Source organism: Epinephelus fuscoguttatus, linkage group LG11 (assembly GCF_011397635.1).
Source record: "Epinephelus fuscoguttatus linkage group LG11, E.fuscoguttatus.final_Chr_v1".
Classification (NCBI taxonomy): domain Eukaryota; kingdom Metazoa; phylum Chordata; class Actinopteri; order Perciformes; family Serranidae; genus Epinephelus; species Epinephelus fuscoguttatus.
The window spans coordinates 41260546-41280568 of NC_064762.1; the positions used below are offsets into that span (position 1 = coordinate 41260546).

Sequence of the window (20023 nt, forward strand, 5' to 3'; positions counted from 1 at the left end):
CTGCACAAACACTGATAATAACAGCACAAGGAAAGAACAGCAACAGATCAAAGTAGGAGCTTCTTCTCTGTCCTCAGCGCGCCCTGTGAACCAATCACATGCACCTGCACAAACACACAAACGCACACTCCATTCAGCACCATGGATAGCAACATGCCAGGTACCAAAAGATGAAACTGATCAACATTTATAGAAGATTTGCAGTATAATCTAGACAAAAATCGAAACAAATATGTATTTCTCTTAAAACAATGCACAACCACAACAATTTAAAACCTGCACAAGTTAGCAATAAATACAGCACTTTCTTACCTTTTTAGAAATGCTTTGGTCTGGTCTTCTTTAAAGAAAAGGCCCTGATTATGTCCTTAAAATCCAAATCATGAAAGATGTCATGCTCAGTGGACATCAGTGTGAGATGACTGACTCGGTCTTGCTGCATGCTTGATCGCAGTCTATTTTTCACCCAGCCCAGTTTGGAGAAGGACCAGTCTCCGCTTGCGTTGGTCACTGGCATAGTCAGGAATAGCCGTTAGCCGCTACATCCACCGGCGCGGCCCGCGCCTCCTCCGCTCCCTCCGGTGGGTGAGTTACCGAGCTTCCTCTGGTGGGTCCATCTTCAGCAGCAGCTGGTTTAAAAAATCCTGTGAGTTTTGGGATGCTCTTTAGTAATTATTTTTTCTGGAAACTCTTTCTCAATAAGCTTTTTCTTTTCTGGGCACTGCTCTCAAACTTCTTCCCCGACATTTTGCAACTGTCACTCAATCATAGAGGGACACACCCCAAAACTAGCTATGCACATTCTGATAGGTGAGCCCACAGGCCATAGGCCATGGGGCCAACGTGGGTCACTCGTAATTTGGATCAATCTGCAGCCACGTAACATGCGTATGGAGTGATTGACAGAAAACCTGACAAGTTACGGAACAATATGACTTTTTCAGCTCATCATGACCCCAAAATGATAGGCCTTTACAGTTTTTTACAGTTGTTTACGCACTAAAATTAAAATTTTCACACAATTAACAGCTCTTTACACTCAAGAAGCAAAACACTTGTCCACAGTTGCAATAAGCACAGACTCAGCTTCACACTTTCTGCAAAACATTACACACAGTGATTTGCAAAACTCTACACGCATTATCACACCTTAGACACAGATAAGGATTGTGAGGTTACTTCCTTCTCATTACAAAGCCCCTGCTTGCCAACGACCACACTAATGAACGAATTGGATAATCACATCCACCTGGTGTGGAAGCACACAGGTGCTTACTATAAACGCTTACTATAAACCAAGTGGACCACATGCAGTACATTGTCGTTTGGGACAATGTATCTTTCCATCGATCTGCTCTGGTCCACAATTGGTTCCATGAGCACCCTGAATTTGCAGTCTTATACCTTCCACCATATTCCCCATTCCTAAACCCAATAGAGGAAATTTTATTTGTCTACACTTTACAGTAGTAAGAAAAACTACTATTTTGTTCTGATTTTCATTGTTGATCTGTTACTGTAACTGAGTATGGTAAGAAATAAATATTTTCAGTCTGCAGCAGTCTGCAATCAGTGTTGTGTTTGTTTGTTGTATTTGTGTACTTTCTCTGTATACATCAAAGTAATCATGAAGAATGTTGTGGGTTTGACAGTATCTTTTTGTCATCTAAATTATCCCTTACATAAAAATGTCTGGCAAAAAAGTCTAGCACTAGACCAGCTATTTCCTAAAATAGGGGTTTTACAAATGTATTTTGTATTGATCACTGTAGTGTGTAACTGACTGCAATAGTGTCTGATCATTTGAAGACTGTTTTAGTGAGATGAAAACAAAACAGCATTTTTATAAATATGTGTATATGTTTTGACTGAAGTGTGTCATTTTGCAAACAATCTAGGAGTTATGCAAATTGGGTGTGGTGTTTGGATAACTGTGTGAATATTTTGAAAAAAGGAGCCCTGTTTTCAAAATTGCGTGTAAACAACTGAGAAAAACTGTAAACTTGGTAGGCCCCTGGGCTTCAGCCCAGGTAAGCCCATGCATTAAAGCGGCCTTGCCTGCAGCCTCTCATCTGCGTTCTGTGCTGGGGCTAAACTCCTCCACATACATACACATCCACACATACATATGGAAAGCCGAAAGTGCCATATATTGCCACTCTCCACCAAGAAAGAATAAGATAAACTCTAGGAAACAGGTTCCCACAATTTGATAAGACCTGGAAACCCCTTTTATTATATCTTGCAGCTCCAAATCCAACAGTGCAATCCACACCTTACCACACACTATACTACGCGGTAGTTAAGTGAACAGTCGGGGGAGGGGGGGTGGTTAGGGTAGGATGGGATGAGATAAGATAGAAGGGGGGATGGAGTGGGGGTGGGGGCCCTAGGTCAACTTGGTGTTTTTATTATTTTTATTTCTTTATTTTATTTTCTTATTTAATTATTTTTTATTTATTTTTACTTTTGTCCGTTTTAATTTTGTTTTACTGTACTTGTTTTAATGTTGTATATGTACTTTCCTTATACTCACATGCTTCCTTGTTTGGCTCGTTATAATGCTGTATTATTATTTAGATATTACTGATCTGTGCCTTATTCTAACTCCCTACTATTCCCGACCATGCAGTGAGGACTGCACAAAATGGAAAAACGAGCTCAGAATGTATATTTGAAACTTGTGTGAATTTAAACTGCTCAATGAAAAAAACATTTGGGAAAAAAAATGCTGGTTTCGCTATTTTTTTCATATTTTCAGGTACTGTTACTCAATTTGAGGACTTTAAAATTTATATGAACTCTAGGATGCCCACTATCAGGTTCTTGCTCGAGTTTAGCTCTAATTCAGTTTCTTTTCTTGATGTAAACATATGTAAAGCTGAACAACTGACTACCAGTGTGTTTAGAATAAAGACACCAATAGTTTCCTACACTTTGCTAGCTACCATCCACCTGGTCTCAAGAAAAGTCTTCCGTTTAGTCAACTATTGAGAGTTAAAAGAATCTGTAGTACCGAGGCTACTTTTAATATTCACGCCGAGGAGCTTTGTAACAGATTTCAGCTAAAGGTTATGATAAAAAGACTCTTGACAAGTGCCTGGATAAGGTAAAACAAGTAGACAGAAAGTCATTGCTGTCCTCTAAAACACGCTCTCCAAAAGCTTCACGTCTAGTCTGTGCCACTACATTCTCTAATATCTCTGCAGACATCAAAAATTGTGTCAAGAAACATCAGTATATCTTAGCGAGGGATCCACAGGTGGGTCCATGTCATTGGTTCAACAGCCCATTGGTTCAACATCCCATTAGTCCGACTGTCCACGGTGCTGAACAGCTCGCGGCGGGCGTATGGTGCGCTGCGACCGGCTTGAGGCAGAGCAGGCTCACGGCTTATGTGTTTGCCACTTTCTTTTTCATTTTAACCCACACCATGATCTTTTCCTGACCCTAACCAAGTGGTTTTTGTGCCTAAACCTAACCAGACCTTAACCACAGGGCATCTTGATGATTTCGGAACAGACTTAGTAACAATGAGTTTAATATGGTCAGAACAATGGGATGTCGAACCAATGGGCTGTCGAACCAATGGGCAGTTCCCCCACAGGTTGGCCATTTGTTTAAAGACACTCTGATTTTTGCCCAAAAATGAGCCCCTAATTTGAGAGACAAACTGGTGAAAACAGAGTGTTTTGTTCGCCCACAACATTTTCTGTCTTCACTGCCCAATGGGAATTTCCCCTGCCAAAATTGTGTTCATTGTAATGCTATGATTAAGGGTAATTCTTTTATACATCCACACTGTGGCCGTAAATATCCAGTGAAGAGCAGGATTTCCTGCAAGACTAAGTTTGTAATCTACCTTCTTAAATGCCCATGTGGCCTGTGTTATGTTGGTAAAACAAAGAGAGAACACAAGACCCGTATCTCTGAACATAAAAGCAATGTTAGGAACAAAGATGAGAAGTCTTCTGTGGCAAGACATTTTCACAGTGCCGGACACAAGGTTTGTACCCTCAGATTTCAAGGTATAGAAGAGATTAAACCTTTAAAACGCGGTGGCAACAGAGAAAGAGTTTTATTACAACGTGAAGCATTCTGGATACACACACTTCAGACTGAGCATCCTAGAGACATGAATGAGGAACTTTTATTGAGTTGTTTTCTTTGATCTTCTGTGTACTTTTTGTATTTTTGTATATTCTGCTACAGATGTTTTATATAAGATTTATTGTACCTCAGCAGCAGCATGGTACTTTATGCTTTTACTGTGCCTGTTAGAATTTTTCACACTGCCAATAGTTTACTAAGCACTCTAGCACTTTAAGAACAGTAGAAGTATGACTAATGATAACAGCAGCAGCAGGAGGCATCTGGCAGGACCACGGCAGCAGCACAACCACCCACGTCACACTATCCAGGCACCGCTGCAATATGAGTTTATGTCTAGTACTAGACTATTAAGATTGCTGCATGTTATAGGGGAATTAACTACTCATATGTGGCATGTTCTATTCAGTGCCTCGATGGGTACCTTTTTCTCCTATTATGCCTGTTCACAGTTTCTATTTTTTCTATGTATTTTTACAATGCTTGTTTTATTCTATATTGACCATCTGTCAGTTAAGTGAGCAGTCAGGCTAATTGATAATTACTATACACCTGTGTCTTCCCAGATAGCACACATACATCTGGCCGATGTCAGCCTGAGGACGACACATCGGCCCTGAATTATAACGTCTGACAAGCGTCGGCCGCATGGGCGGATATCTTTAAATTTAATACTCTTTTGTCCCAGCTCATCAAACGTCTCTGTTATGTCGGCTTTGGGTCAGCCGAGTGCCGTAGAATGTCTGCCCGCATACGGAAGTCGCCACAGAGGCAGAATTTCATCTCCCCAGTCTTTGTTTGGAACTGAGCTTGCAGGACACAGCATCTCATCGCAGTTGGTTTCAGGTAAGCTAACTGGAATAAACTGGCAGAAAATAGCTATGTTGTTTCTTCTGTGACCCTTAAAAGAGGTTCCTGGTGAGTGGCGAGGCACGACTGTGTGTATATAGCTTAGCACAGGTCCCCACCAGCTAATGTTATCTTTGGTTAGCTGTTAGCTAGTTTAGCAATTTAGCTCATGTTAGTTAACAGGCTATAACTGTAGTGTTTTCATTTTATTTTCCCTAGTTGACATTATCTGCTTATCTGGTTATCGTGAGCACTCGTTTTGGGTTAAAGTGGAAGTGCCCGGAGCTGCCACCCGTGGTCCTGCAGCGCCTCGGCCTGACCTCTGGGGCCCTGGACGGACGCTCAAGTGTGGGTGACAGGAGCGGAGAGGAGCGGAGAGGAGCGCGGAGGTAAGGCGGGGCGGGCCGACACTGGCGGGCCGACACTGTGTATCCCAGAACGGGTGCTCAAGTGTGGGTGACAGGCGCAGAGAGGAGCGTGGAGGTCAAATAGTGAAGTTTAAAACTGCTATTTTAAACAAAAAAATTTAACTAAAATAACTGGCAACATATTGGTCTCTGACCAATCTGCCATTCAAATTGCCCGGAAACATAGCTGGGTTGTCCCACTACATTTGTGGTGCCGCTCTGGGAGCCCTTTCCCTCTGGATAATAGCGATGTTATATGTCCCTCAGGTGATGGAGGCACTGGAACCTTATTTTAAGAAGGCCGAATGCCATCTGGATTCTTGCCCTGGTTCTTGCATGGGCAAGGTTGTAGCTGCGCTGTGCCACAGTTTGAGGGTCTGCAAAGGGTGTGAGCAGGAACGGCTGGCATCCATACCCTTTGTCACCCAGGAATATGCCAGCGAATCCACCTGAGGAGGGTGAAGATGTAATCGTTATGTAGAGTAGCACTTTTGACACACTTAGGCCTCTAGTTTCCTGGCGCGGCGCAGGGTGGGTGGGTGGGTGGCGCAGGGTGGCAAACCCCACACAGAGCTAGTTTCGAGCAGTGCAACCCAAGGTGCGCTCAGTTTGGTAGTTTGGCAGACCGAGGTGCACTGAGATGGGTGTGGCGGCGCAGCAGGGGGAGGTGTCGACAGATCCAGCTTGGTGCAGTGACAGCTTCATGCCAAAAGACTTCGCTGAAGGTGTGCTAAAAGCTAGCTGAAACCAGGTCTACTGTCAGCGCAGGCAGAGCGCAGCTGGTGTAGTGGAAGTTTGGCTGACTGGTGGACAGTGCGCACACATCACCAAAACCTCACAGGCAGGTTTCCAGAATGTCAGGCACATTAACAATGCAATAAATACCCAAAAAGACACTATTAAATGCAACTATCTGCAATCATCACATAAATGTATCTCTATATCGACTGTCCCGTCACATCTGATGTCAGATCAAAGGAGATTGGCACCGTTTGGCACATATGGCACGCGTAATGGAAACCGAACCTGATTTGATTAACATAGCTGCAAACTAATGAGTTCACATCCCTCTCAGCCAACCACAAACAGCCACAGCATCAGATAGGGAGTATATATTCAGCATCTGTCATCTTAGAAAAGTCAAAAGAAAATAAACAAAGTGAGACTGCGAGAGAGAAAGAGAGAGCGCATGCGCACACTAGAGAAACACTGTCAACAAATTGTAAGTTATGTTTGGTGTCTTAAGGGTTTTCGTGCTTCATGCGATTGCCTTTACAAATGTTAAAATGTTCTTGCTCAATGTGATCTACAAAGATGGAGTACATTATTGCAAGGAGGAGGAGGAGGACTTACGCAGAGAGGCCGAACTGCATGTGCCAAATCAGCAGGAAGAGCATCAGGGCGCACAGGAGAGGCTGGCTGCCACCTGGCTGCACAGCTCTGTCCTTAAAGGGTTTATTTCAACCTGTCTCCTATCGTCCTAAATTTGTTTCAAGTGACTAGCAACAATATCGCGAGAACAAGTAGCGATCTCATGCTGTGCCTGAAATCTTGCGAGAACAAGCAGCAACAGCTGGAAGGCAGAACTGGACAGTAGCCTGAAAACTTCATTCATTTATTTTATGAAAGATTTATAGAATAATGGCTGACTTTTTGCCAGACTTCGACTTTGTGGAGGAGGAATTTGATTTTGCAGAGTGTGATGGCCACCCTTATTTATTTGAGCCAGAATACACTGACGAAGAGCTTTGTGAAATTGAAGAACAGAGGAGGAGAGTGAGAGAGGTGCAACAGGTGGAGGACGAGAGAGGAGGAATGGCTGCTGCAAGGCTGCGTATCTCTGGAGATTGGTGGTGTACCTGTGAATGCTGTGCCCCAATGCCCATAGAAGAGGAATGCCTCTGTTGCAAGGAATGGGACCGGTTGTAGCCTTATTTTCAAGGTCTGGATGTGACCGAGGACAAGACACCTCCACCTGGAGTAGTATCCAGCTGGGCTTTATCTAGAGCTCGCGAGATTTCAGGCACAGTATGAGATCGCTGCTTGTTCTTGCGGTATTTTGGCCGCGCTTTGGAAAGCAGAGCTAAATGGTAAACAAACATGGCACCACACCGGTAAGGTAAGACAACACGTTTACATGTCGTTTTCTATATGTACTCTGACATTTATCCTAACGATATGAGGTGGTCTTTGTGGAAAAAAAGCTTGTTTAGTGATGTTAATACATCAATATGGCCATATTGATGTATTAACTAAGAAACTATCAAAATATGTTGGGTTATTTTTTAAGTTAAGGCATTTCTTACCTGGTGAAGCACTTGTAACATTATATCGGTCATTATTTGAGCCTCATCTTAATTATTGCAACATTATTTGGAGCAATACATTTCCCAGCCATCTAGGAAAATTAATAATTCTGCAGAAGAAAACCATTCGTGCCATGTCTTGGTCTAAATTTGATGCTCCTTCTGACCCGCTCTTTCATCGTTATGGCCTTCTGAAAATTATAGAACTTAATACTTTTCATAATGCTTGTACTATATTTTGTGTTGTAAATAAGCTCATCGAAAGACTTTGTGACCTGATTCCAATTCCCTTTCCTCCGCATTTATATCAGACTAGGAAGAAGCATTTTATTAGGGGGAAAAAAACGGAAACTTAAATGTACCAGCCTCAGTATTGTTTGTAAAGGTCCACAGGTATGGAACACTCTTGATAAAGACTTGCAAATGTCCCCATCTATACTTGTTTTTAAAAATAGACTAAGGAGGCATCTGTTGTTAAATACTCTCAGTCTTGATTTTGATATGGCGATCTCTTTTCTTACATGTAACTTAATTCTTCTTGGACTGCTAGTGACATGACCACTTGGACCTTGTAGGATTAGGGCTTAGGTTAGGTAAGGTTAGGGGTTGTTATCGTCACATGTATTTATTTTGTGCCTGGGGCCCTCTTAAAAAGCTTTTTAAGCTTCCTAGGGTGTCCCATTTCACATAACATAATAACTACACAAATGAGTATGTTGTACATGATTTTAACAGGAGTGTGAATAAAGAAATGATGATGATGATGATGATGATGAGTGGACTAACTTTGCACTTGAAGTATGCCCGTTCACTTACGTTTTAACAGGTCTGACGCTAGTATGCGCCCCGGCTGTATCTAGGCTAACAGCTAACATGCTAATTATTTAACATGCTATTATTTTTATGTCACTAGTCACTTGAAACAAATTTAGGACGATAGGAGACCGGTTGAAATAAACCGAAATTTCCCTTTAAATGTGAGTATTTCCTAGTGATCGCCAGATGAAGCCTCATGAAGCATTTTCTTTTTTTCTGAGCACACTAGATGGTGCTTTTTGTTCAACAAAAGGTTTAAAACACACTGAATTGCCATTCTTTGAACATCTCTCTTTAAACCAAGAGTGCCATCTAGTGGGCTCAGAAAATAAAGAAAATGCTTCATGAGGCTTCATGAGGCCATCACTGGTATTTCCCTGTACATCCATTCACACATTTATGGTGTAAATTTACTCAATCACATTAAATATAGGCTACAACATATCACCCAAAACAAATTATTTCAACGTTCAGTTTAAATAATTTGAACCCCCCTGGTTCCTCGTCACCTTCATGTGTGCATGGTCTTAATGGCCACCTGGGTACGGGGATCGTGGCCGCCAGCCGATGCAGGCTGGCGTCTATCGAGGCCAGCGGGGGCAGCCTGTCACTCATGCCCCGGAGCCGGTCTTCCACTCCTTGGAGCTGGGCCTCTAACTCCTGGACCCAGGAGGTTAGAGAGCCCAGCTCCCTCTCCAGCATCCTGAACACCCCCTGCCTGAAGGTCCAGGAAGGGCTGGGCCCGTGGCTGCACCCAGGCCCATCTGGTCTTGCTGTGCACGGGCTGCGGAGCTGCCCCCGTCTGCCTCCTGTGCTCAGAGAGCTTTTGTTTGGCCCTTCTTCTAACATCATTTTGCACTGGGCAACGGTTCTCAGTGTATCCAGGCAACATTGATTTACAATTGTGGTGACCTCCTCCCAGGCTACCTTTGCATCATCGGCCCGTGGAGGTCTGCTCGCAGTTCCGTATATTCGGACACTGCGAGCTTGGACCTCCCAGACCAAAACATCAGTTTCCTCCTGGGATAAGTTTGACCGCCTGACGCTGCTGCTCTCTTCTGCCATGGTGAATTGAGTAAACTCTCATTATACAGTGGGGCCAAAAAGTATTTAGTCAGCCACTGATTTTGCAAGTTCTCCTACTTAGAAAGATGAGAGAGGTCTGTAATTTTCATCAGAGGTACACTTCAACTATGAGAGACAAAATGAGAAAAAAAAAATCCAGGAAATCACATTGTAGGATTTTTAAAGAATTTATTTGTAAATTATGGTGGAAAATAAGTATTTGGTCACCCACAAACAAGCAAGATTTCTGGCTCTCACAGACCTGTAACTTCTTCTTTAAGAAGCTCTTCTGTCCTCCACTCGTTACCTGTATTAATTGCACCTGTTTGAACTCGTTATCTGTATAAAAGACACCTGCCCACAGCCTCAAACAGTCAGACTCCAAACTCAACCATGGCCAAGACCAGAGAGCTGTTGAAGGACACCAGGAAGAAAACTGTAGACCTGCACCAGGCTGGGAAGAGTGAATCTACAATAGGCAAGCAGGTTGGTGTGAATAAATCAACTGTGGGAGCAATTGTAAGAAAATGAAAGACATACAAGACCACTGATAATCTCCCTCGATCTGGGGCCCCACGCAAGATCTCATCCCGTGGGGTCAAAATGATCATGAGAACACTGAGCAAAAATCCCAGAACTACACGGAGGGACCTGATGAATGACCTGCAGAGAGCTGGGACCAAAGTAACAAAGGCTACCATCAGTAACACACTACACCGAGAGGGACTCAAATCCTACAGTGCCAGGCATGTCCCCCTGCTTAAGCCAGTGCATGTCCAGGCCCGTCTGAAGTTTGCCAGAGAGCATATGGAAGATCCAGAAGAGGATTGGGAGAATATCATGTGGATGAAACCAAAATAGAACTTTTTGGTAAAAACTCAACTCGTCGTGTTTGGAGGAAGAAGAATGCTGAGTTGCATCCCAAGAACACCATACCTACTGTGAAGCATGGGGGTGGAAACATCATGCTTTGGGGCTGTTTTTCTGCAAAGGGGACAGGACGACTGATCCGTGTTGAGGGAAGAATGAACGGGGCCATGTATCGTGAGATTTTAAGCCAAAACCTCCTTCCATCAGTGAGAGCATTGAAGATGGAACGTGGCTGGGTCTTCCAGCATGACAATGATCCCAAACACACCGCTCGGGCAACGAAGGAGTGGCTCTGTAAAAAGCATTTCAAGGTCCTGGAGTGGCCTAGCCAGTCTCCAGACCTCAACCCCATAGAAAATTTGTGGAGGGAGTTGAAAGTCCGTGTTGCCCAGCGACTGCCCCAAAACATCACTGCTCTAGAGGAGATCTGCATGGAGGAATGGGCCAAAATACCAGCTACAGTGTGTGCAAACCTGGTGAAGACTTACAGGAAACGTTTGACCTCTGTCATTGTCAACAAAGGTTATGTTACAAAGTATTGAGTTGAACTTTTGTTATTGACCAAATACTTATTTTCCACCATAATTTACAAATAAATTCTTTAAAAATCCTGCAATGTGATTTCCTGGATTTTTTTTTCTCATTTTGTCTCTCATAGTTGAAGTGTACCTCTGATGAAAATTACAGACCTATCTCATCTTTCTAAGTAGGAGAACTTGCAAAATCAGTGGCTGACTAAATACTTTTTGGCCCCACTGTACCTTTGAGTGGCGCATTTAAGGGCGAGGAGAGGGGCTCATTTGATTGGTGTGATGTGTGTAAAACCCACTCCACGCCTTCTCTCCTCCCTCCTTCCGACTTGCGCAGTTAGGAGGGACGGAGGTGGGAAAGAGGAGTAGCTGCGCCAGCGCGCACGGTGTGCCAAACTTGCAAAATCAGCAGGGCCACATCCAGTTGGCGAAGCGCAGGTGCGCTACGCCTCCGCCTCCGCCTCGCCCGGTCTGCGATACTAGAGGCCCATATGTTCAAGGTGCTTATCAATGAAATATGTGGCTTACCTTGTGACAATTGCTGGTGAACTGTAGAGGCCCGAAAGACTCGGGCATCATGGACAGAGCCCGGCCACTTTGCCTCAGCTGAATATGCAATCGGCATCACAGATCATCTGAAACAATAAGATGTAGCCTATTAGGGTAATTTAATCCACATAATTAATTTATTTAGAGACAGTAACCATAAGTCATTCTTACCTGAACATTGATGCTGTGGAACGATTTTCTATTAACAAAATCGCCTTCATGAACACCTGAGGGGTGTTTAATCCTCACGTGGGCGCAGTCCAGTGCACCAATGACATTAGAGAAAGCTGTAACAAAAATGAGTAGCCCATCCAACACTTTTTTTGTAATCTGTAATTCATATTACCTGCGATTTTGTAAAAGCCCTCCTTAAAATAGCACATTCTTCTGTGGCCAGGGAAGGTGAGGAAGACGTGCATTAGCGATTTAAGTGCCTAATACATGCTTTGAATGGCACGGCAAGTAGCTCCTTTATCGAGATTTTCTGAATCTCCCATAGAGTAGGGTACAGAAACAGAGTGACCTTTTATTGTGGCCAGCCTAAGGCACACCTGTGCAATATTCATGCTGTCTAATCAGCATCTTGATATGCCACACCTGTGATGTGGGATGGATTATCTCGGCAAAGCAGAAGTGCTCTCTAACACAGATTTAGACAGATTTGTGAATAATATTTCTGAGAAATGGTCTTTTGTGTGTATAGAAAATGTTTTAGATCTTTGAGTTCAGCTCATGAAAAATGGGAGCAAAAACAAAAGCATTGCATTTATATTTTTGTTCAGTGTATCCAGCACCCACTCCAAATGGACCTTGGGATGTGCGTGTTTTTTGACTATTTTTGCAATACGTACACTGTAAAAAAAAAAAAATGTAAAAAAAACGGTAAATGACTGGCAGCTACGGCTGCCAAACAAAAACTGTCAAATAAAAGTAAAATATTGTAATTCAAATAAAGTTCAAAAACATTAAATTTACAGAAATTGTCATTAAAAGTTCTGCAGGAAAATACCGTTATTTTACAGATTTTTACTAAATTATTACAATCAAACACCTTCAATAAAGTGATAATTCTCAAGTTTTTGCAGAAAAATACTGCCATTTTACAGATCTTTACTTAACTGTTATAGTTAAACACCTTCAATAAAGTGATAATTCTAAAATTTCTGCAGAAAAATACTGTTATTTTACAGATTTTTTTTACTATATTATTATAATCAAACACTTTCAATAAAGTGATAATTCTCAAGTTTTTGCAGAAAAATACTGTTATTTTACAGATTTTTTACTATATTATTATAATCAAACACTTTCAATAAAGTGGTAATTCTCAAGTTTTTGCAGAAACATACCGTTATTTTACAGATTTTTACTATATTATAATCAGACACCTTCAATAAAGTGATAATTTTAATTTTTCTGCAGAAAAATACTGTTATTTTACAGATTTTTGCAAAATTATTACAATCAAACAGCTTCAATAAAGTGACAATTCTAAAATTTCTGAAGAAAAATACTGTAATTTTACAGATTTTTACTAAATTATTATAATCAAACACCTTCAATAAACCCCAAAACACCTTTAAAATGCAGTCAAATGACTGGCAGCAACGGCTGCCAAACAAAAACTGTAAAATGAAAGTAAAATATCCTAAAAATGCTTACATTTACAGGCATTTTCATTAAAGGTTCTGCAGAAAATTCCATAATTTGACAGATTTTTCCTAAATTATTACAATCAAATGCCTTCAATAAAGTGCCAACACATGCTTAAGATTGTAAAATAACAAAGTAAGAAGTCTGAATACACTACATAAAACAGATTAAAATTATCTGTAACTTGCAGTGTTTGTTTAGATGTAAAATAATGTAAAAAAAAAAAAAAACTGTAGAAGTACAAACTCCAATATTCAATGATTCAGTTTTTTGTAGAATTACAGAATTTTTTGTCGAATTTAATATTTTAACTACTGTACTGATTAATAGCAGACTTTTTTCCAATCCTCATAAAATATAATCTTTAAGATTATTGTGAAATATCCTCAACTGAAAATATACTTAAGAAATAAAAAGTAGATACATCTAAAGATTTTCAGTTTCAATTAAAGTGGGGAAGGGAAACATAATTACAAATAAAGTACAAACCACAACTGATTCTAAAACCGTTTATTTAAAGTATTCAGATGCAAATTTACAATATCAACCAGTTATTTACAAACAGTTCTTCAGAGCCCCCCAGGAGGTACTGAAAAACTAAAAATTATATTTCTCCATGTCTCTATTTTGTCTGTTAGCATTACTATCATGATGAGTTCATAATTTCACCTTTGAAACAGGTGGAGAGTCATTGACAGGGTGGTGGTCTGCTGTTTTTAGCTTGTTTTTCCTGTTCAATTTTCTATTATTTTCTACAATATTCTCCTGACCCTGGGGTTCTGTAAACTGTAGTTTTGGTAATATTTGTGGACAAGCATATTTTAATTTAGAATCCTACCTATACAGTGCATTAAGTAAAAACAAAACATAACACAAAAGGTCAATGAATCCGTACCAGAAGTGACAGTGCAACATGGCAGATAACGAGGAATCCTCCTCCAAATTGGCAGCGATCAGTTGGATCTTTTGTGCATCTGCAAGGAAAAAGGGGGGAAAAGGACACAATAAGATTCGCTGAGAAGTCCTTCCTGTAAAAAGTAGGATTTCAGGTTTTTTTTACCATTTCTTTTAACATGCTTAAAGAAATATTTCACTTTACATGAAAATACAGTCAGTATCTCCTCACTTTCATGCTCTTTCATGCTGTTAAAAGTTTCTAGTCCAAAAAACACTCCTGGAGTTTCACTGTTGTAGCATTTTCCCAAAAAATTGCATTAAACAGTGACTACATTTCAAACGTGAAAAACATTTTTAAAATGCCTCCAGGTCTGGTCTGGTGTAATCCAAATCTCCCAAAGCCCCAACATGCAGAGTTGACTTATTTACACCATGTTTTCAGGCCAGAATTCTCAGGTTCTTAGCTCTGAGTCATGTTCAAGCTCACCTACGGTTCACATTAGGGCTGTCAAAATTGCTCAAAAATGACGTTCGAATATTCCTTCTAAAAATAACTCATAGGTTCGAACCATTCAAAAAAATTTTTTTCGCATTATGTCCACAAGAGGGCAAACTAATACAAGGAAACATACTTGTATATGTATTAATAGGTAGGTATTTTTATTTCAACATAAACGTTTTTGAAAACATTCACATACCTACACATTAAAACACATAAAACAATTATCTATAACATTACGTTAGAAACGACCGTGGACCTCTCGCTCGCCCCCCCTCTCTGAACCGTCACGCCAGGGCCACACGGCCCGCAGAAGCGCTGCGAATAGCCTCGAAGCGCTGCCAGTTTCCTTTCGGCACCCATGTTAACCAATTGTGTCATCCACAGTGTGACCGGCTCGCGCCCTGCAGCGATTGTTTCGGCGTCTGGTCTATTTTCTGCGCGAGCTGCGAGAGAATGTGTCAAGCAGTGCGTTCAGTGCAGCGGCCCAGGCCAATGCCCACTCGCAAGATAAAAATAAGGTTAGTTCTTTTATCGCTATTGGTGGAAATGTCTTGTGAATGTACTTTTATGAGATCGTCAACCCCGTAAACCACTTTCTTTCAGCAGAAAACTATCTGGGTATTTGGCAATGTTTCCAAATTACCCAGAGGTAAGCAGGTAGCACACACAGATCTTCAGAAAAGGTAGACACGTCTCGATTTCACCAGTTTATTTGGCCATGTCAACTAAACATGCTAAAGCATGAAATGCTCTGATGAAAGCCACCAGGCCGAAACGTTAGCATGTTTAGTTGACATGGCCAAATAAACTGGTGAAATCGAGATGTGTCTACCTTTTCCGAAGATCTGTGTGTGCTACCTGCTTACCTCTGGGTAATTTGGATGCAACTGTAGTTTTGGTTTAGCGCCACACACCAATAGTGAGAGAGCACATCTTAACAAAGACCTACTACTATTTAGCAATGCTGTTGATTGATTCAGGTCTAAATCTTGACATTTTAGTGCAAGTAGTTTAAAGGGATAGTTCAGGTTTTTGGACATGAAGTTGTGTGAAACGCTGACCATTTGTAGCTCTGATGTGACGGTGTCACTACTGTCAACGAGCCTCCTGCTCTGAGAAATGGCCCGTAGCTTACCGGAGAAAAAGTAGTTCTGAAGATAAAAGGGGGACACGTAACCAAAAGGTTTTAAGCTACAAAAAGTATGCATGTGTTTTGTTAGACCATTTCAATCATTTTAAAACATCCCCGCATTGCATCGATAGCAAGGTCTGATGTAATGCGGGGATGTTTTAAAATTATTGAAATAGTCTAACAAAACACATGCATACTTTTTTGTAGCTTAAAACCTTTTGGTTACGTGTCCTCTGTACATCTTCAGAACTACTTTTTCTCCGGTAAGCTACGGGCCATTTCTCAGAGCAGGAGGCTCATTGACAGTAGTGACACCGTCACATCAGAGCTACAGATGGTCAGTGTTTCACACAACTTCATGTCCAAAAACCTGAACTATCCCTTTAAAATCTGTATGTGGAGTGCCCTCTACAGGTTGAAACCCGCCTATTACATTTGAATTTTATCTGGAGGCAGATGACGTATTTGGAGGTGCCTCACAGTGCACTCCACACTCAATAAAAATCATAATTAATAATATCACAATCACAATCTAAGCTTTGGAATAGTGGTCACATCTGCAGTTGATACTTACCAATGATGGTCTAGGGTGCCTGTTCTCCCCCGTAAACCCTGCTCCAATGCTTGTCCTAAAAAATATAAGCAAGTTTCTCACCATTAGCAGTCATCAGTGTTGGAGGTGAGAATGTAAATTGTTATCATAATGAACCAGGCAGTTGCACATACATAACAAGGCTGTGTCAAATACTATATTACATCTTTGTAACTTTCCCCAAGACAAGCACAAGCAGTATCATATAGAGCTGCAACAATATGAGTCAACACAGAGCTGGCGAGTTCAGCGCGCAGGCTGCGTGGAGGAATACATGACGTGAGTTGGTTAGTTCCAGGTAAACTTTTTCCCGACCAGTTAATGCATTGGAAAAAATAGTATTCATGGCGTACACTTAAACTGTGGTATTATTTTGAGAGCAATCTACTACATCTAATATACTTAGAGGCTATTTGTACATCATACAACCCCACTTTAAAAAAACTGAACTATCACTTTAAGCCCAGGAAAACAATATTATGATCTAAAAAATCTGACAACATAACAATATCTAGTCTCATATCACAATAAGATCTATTATCGGTACATTGTCCAGCCCTATTAGAACAGAACTTGAATGAAGAAAATGTATGATTGAAAAAAATATTTTTGCTTATTTTAAAAGGCTTAAAGGGATGCATAACAATGCCATTTTCATTGTATTTCCATTTCTTATGAAACTGTATGGTAAGTGTTAGTGTGGTAACACGTTATAGCTTATAATCATAAATAATAATGAGCAAATAAAAAAATGTGAGTGACATCCCTCAGGGCAGGTTTTGGTTTTATTGGAGGTATTCAGAAGTAATAAAAGAGCTGATACCACAATACATTTTTTCATTTCAACAATGCATATTGCCACATTTTGATATCACTGTCTTTATGTCAGGATAACATAAATACTCACTGGCTCTGAAGATCTTGTGGCAGGAGCTTTTTCATTCCCAAAATTTCTGGATCATGAGGGGAAAACACACACAGATACACAAACATTATCAACCACTGGCTTACTGTTGGAGACATGAGCATGCAAAGTACTACTCAACAGCTTCACAGAAAACATTCTCATTGTAACTGATCTGAACTTGCTTTCATGAAACAAATCCAATAATGTATGTCTTGCCTCTGTTTGTCCATCTGTCCCTGGGTTTAATCATGCACCCACCATTCAGTGATATCTTGTCACTCCTGGTTCTTCAGCCTTCTTGTGATCTCACAGGTGATGCACTGCAAGGGGTCCTTTACTGTGTGAAATACAGTTTGGACACAGTGAAGAATGTGGTAAATGGACTGTACTTATATAACGCCTTTCTAGTCTTATCAACCACTCAATGTGCTCTAAATTCATGTCTATCATTTACCCATTCACACACTCATAGTGGGTGCTAGGGGTGCCAACCAGCTCATCAGGAGGATCTACATTAATCATTTACACACATACTTTCACATGCTCTGTCTCTATCTGTCAATTATGTCTCTCTCTGTACATATATGTACATACATAGACACATACATATATATACTGTGTGTATATATATTATGTATATACAGTACATATATGTACTCTCTCTCTCTCTCTCTCTCTCTCTCTCACACACACACTCACACACACACACACACACACACACACAGCTCCAAAAGGCAATTTTATGAAAAAGGGGCATGACAGTTTTGATGAAATTCTTAAGTTGTGTCTATATCAACCCCCTAACGTTTCGAAGACCATTACGGTTTGCGTTATACAGTAACGTTACTTTAAGCTTACATCTCAAATTCGTTCACCAACAGTGCTGAACGTTACGTTATAGCTGAGTCGTAAATTAACGTTAGGTTAACTTAACTCAGCAACAACCAACTGTAACGTAACGTAATGTTAATGTCATTACAAAGAATTGCTGCCTACAAACAGAACAAGCAAAGCCTCCCGACTACTCTCCATTCAATATTAACATTATGTTTTGCTGGCATTAATCATGCCAACAAGCTAACGTTATAACGTTAGCTAACTTCAATGTTAAGTTACCTGTAACATTAACGTTAGCTAATTTAGCTAGTATCCTGACGGTTACAGACAGTAATTGACATGAAATTACAAACAATAACGTTATGTTAGGTTATCAACTTACAGAAAATATAACAGGGAATGGTTTCTTACCTGATGTCGCCAGAATAATAGTAATAAGGTGAAGTTCATGTAGTTAGAAGACGAAACAGATCCCGCCGGACCCTTCCGTTGTCTCCATATTCCAGTTTTTTTTTTGTTCTCCGTTAACAATGACAAGCCACGACTCACTAAATAAGCAAGCAGGTGTAAAATAAGCCAGTTATTAATCTAGGTAACGTTATTCGATGGGCAGTCGCGCCGATGTCCCGCAGCACAGTCATTCAAACTGACGTATTTTCAAATTAAGGCGCGCAGAGTTGTCATTGGGCAGTTCTTCTTCTTCTTCTTTGTCTTCTTCTTCGGTGTTTAAGGGCGGTTGGCATCTAAATTTTTGCATTACCGTTTAGCCAAGGGTTTATATCTGCCTTGGTGAAACTATAAAATAATAAACACGGAGGCTCCAGTAACTTAAGGACGACTTCTCCCTTTTTCCCAGTCAATATAGTCATATACCACTTCCGCTCTTTCACCCATCACAATAAGAGCCCATAACAGGAAACTCAAGATCATCAATCATAGGTTAGTATCTACTGTACTCTTATTACAAAAAAGAAAAAAAGACCCCCCCCCCCCCAATAAATAAATAAATTAAATAACTTTCCCCTACATCCCTCATCGCATAGGCTGTTATATTTAATTGATTGTCCAAATGTTTTTTTCATTGCAGTGTATGAATACATTTTTTTTTATTAGTCCTGTCCAGTGATCTAAGATAGATTAAAATATTCTACTATCCTCTATTAAATGGAGAAACCTCCGTCCTTCTCTGTTGAATGACTGCATATGATGTTTTGTTTGTCAGTTATTACAGAGATCTTTCCAGGCTTTCTATCGTTTGTATGGGTTGCTGTGGATGCTGTATCACCACCCAGAAATATTTTATTCACTCTGTTAATGTTTTCTTTTAATGATATCTTGTTTTTTGTCAAGTTTTGGGCATGTGGGCTGAAGCACACCCGAAGTAGAAACTTATCGCAGATAGATGTTTTCTACACCCTAATATCACAACCCTAACCCTAACTGAGACTTTACAGAGAAAAACATTAGATTGTTAGTATGGAAATAAACCTTAATATAATGACCTACATGTTTAATTACAGACATTGAATGTGAAGGTACATATAGGCTAAATATAAAATTAATAACATTTACCATTAATTTACAGAGAAAAACATTAGATTGTTAATATGGAAATAAACTTTAATATAACGAGCTACATGTTCAATTACAGAGATTGAATATAAAAGTACATATAAATATAAAACTAAGATCTACTGTTAATTTACAGAGAAAAACATTAGATTGTTAGTACAGAAATAAACCTTAATATGACAAGCTACATGTTTAATTACAGACATTGAATGTAAAAGTACATATAAATGTAAAACTAATAAGATTTACTGTTAAATTACAGAGAAAAATATTAGATTGTTAGTATAGAAAAAAACCTTAATATAACAAGCTACATGTTTAATTACAGAGACTGAATGTAAAAGTACATATGAATATAAAAACAATAAGATTTATCGTTAATTTACAGAGAAAAACTTTAGATTGTTAGTATAGAAATAAACCATAAAT

The 20023-nt window shown here is 40.2% G+C and overlaps 1 long non-coding RNA gene across 1 annotated transcript; it reads right to left on the minus strand.

The window, feature by feature from the left end:
* Positions 1–13934: 13934 nt before the first annotated feature.
* LOC125897431 (uncharacterized) lies at positions 13935–18724 on the minus strand. The gene is made up of 5 exons (XR_007450421.1): positions 18434–18724; positions 17444–17522; positions 17186–17231; positions 16261–16315; positions 13935–14129 (listed from the first exon to the last, which is right to left on the minus strand). It is a non-coding gene; the product is annotated as an uncharacterized LOC125897431 (long non-coding RNA).
* Positions 18725–20023: the final 1299 nt, after the last annotated feature.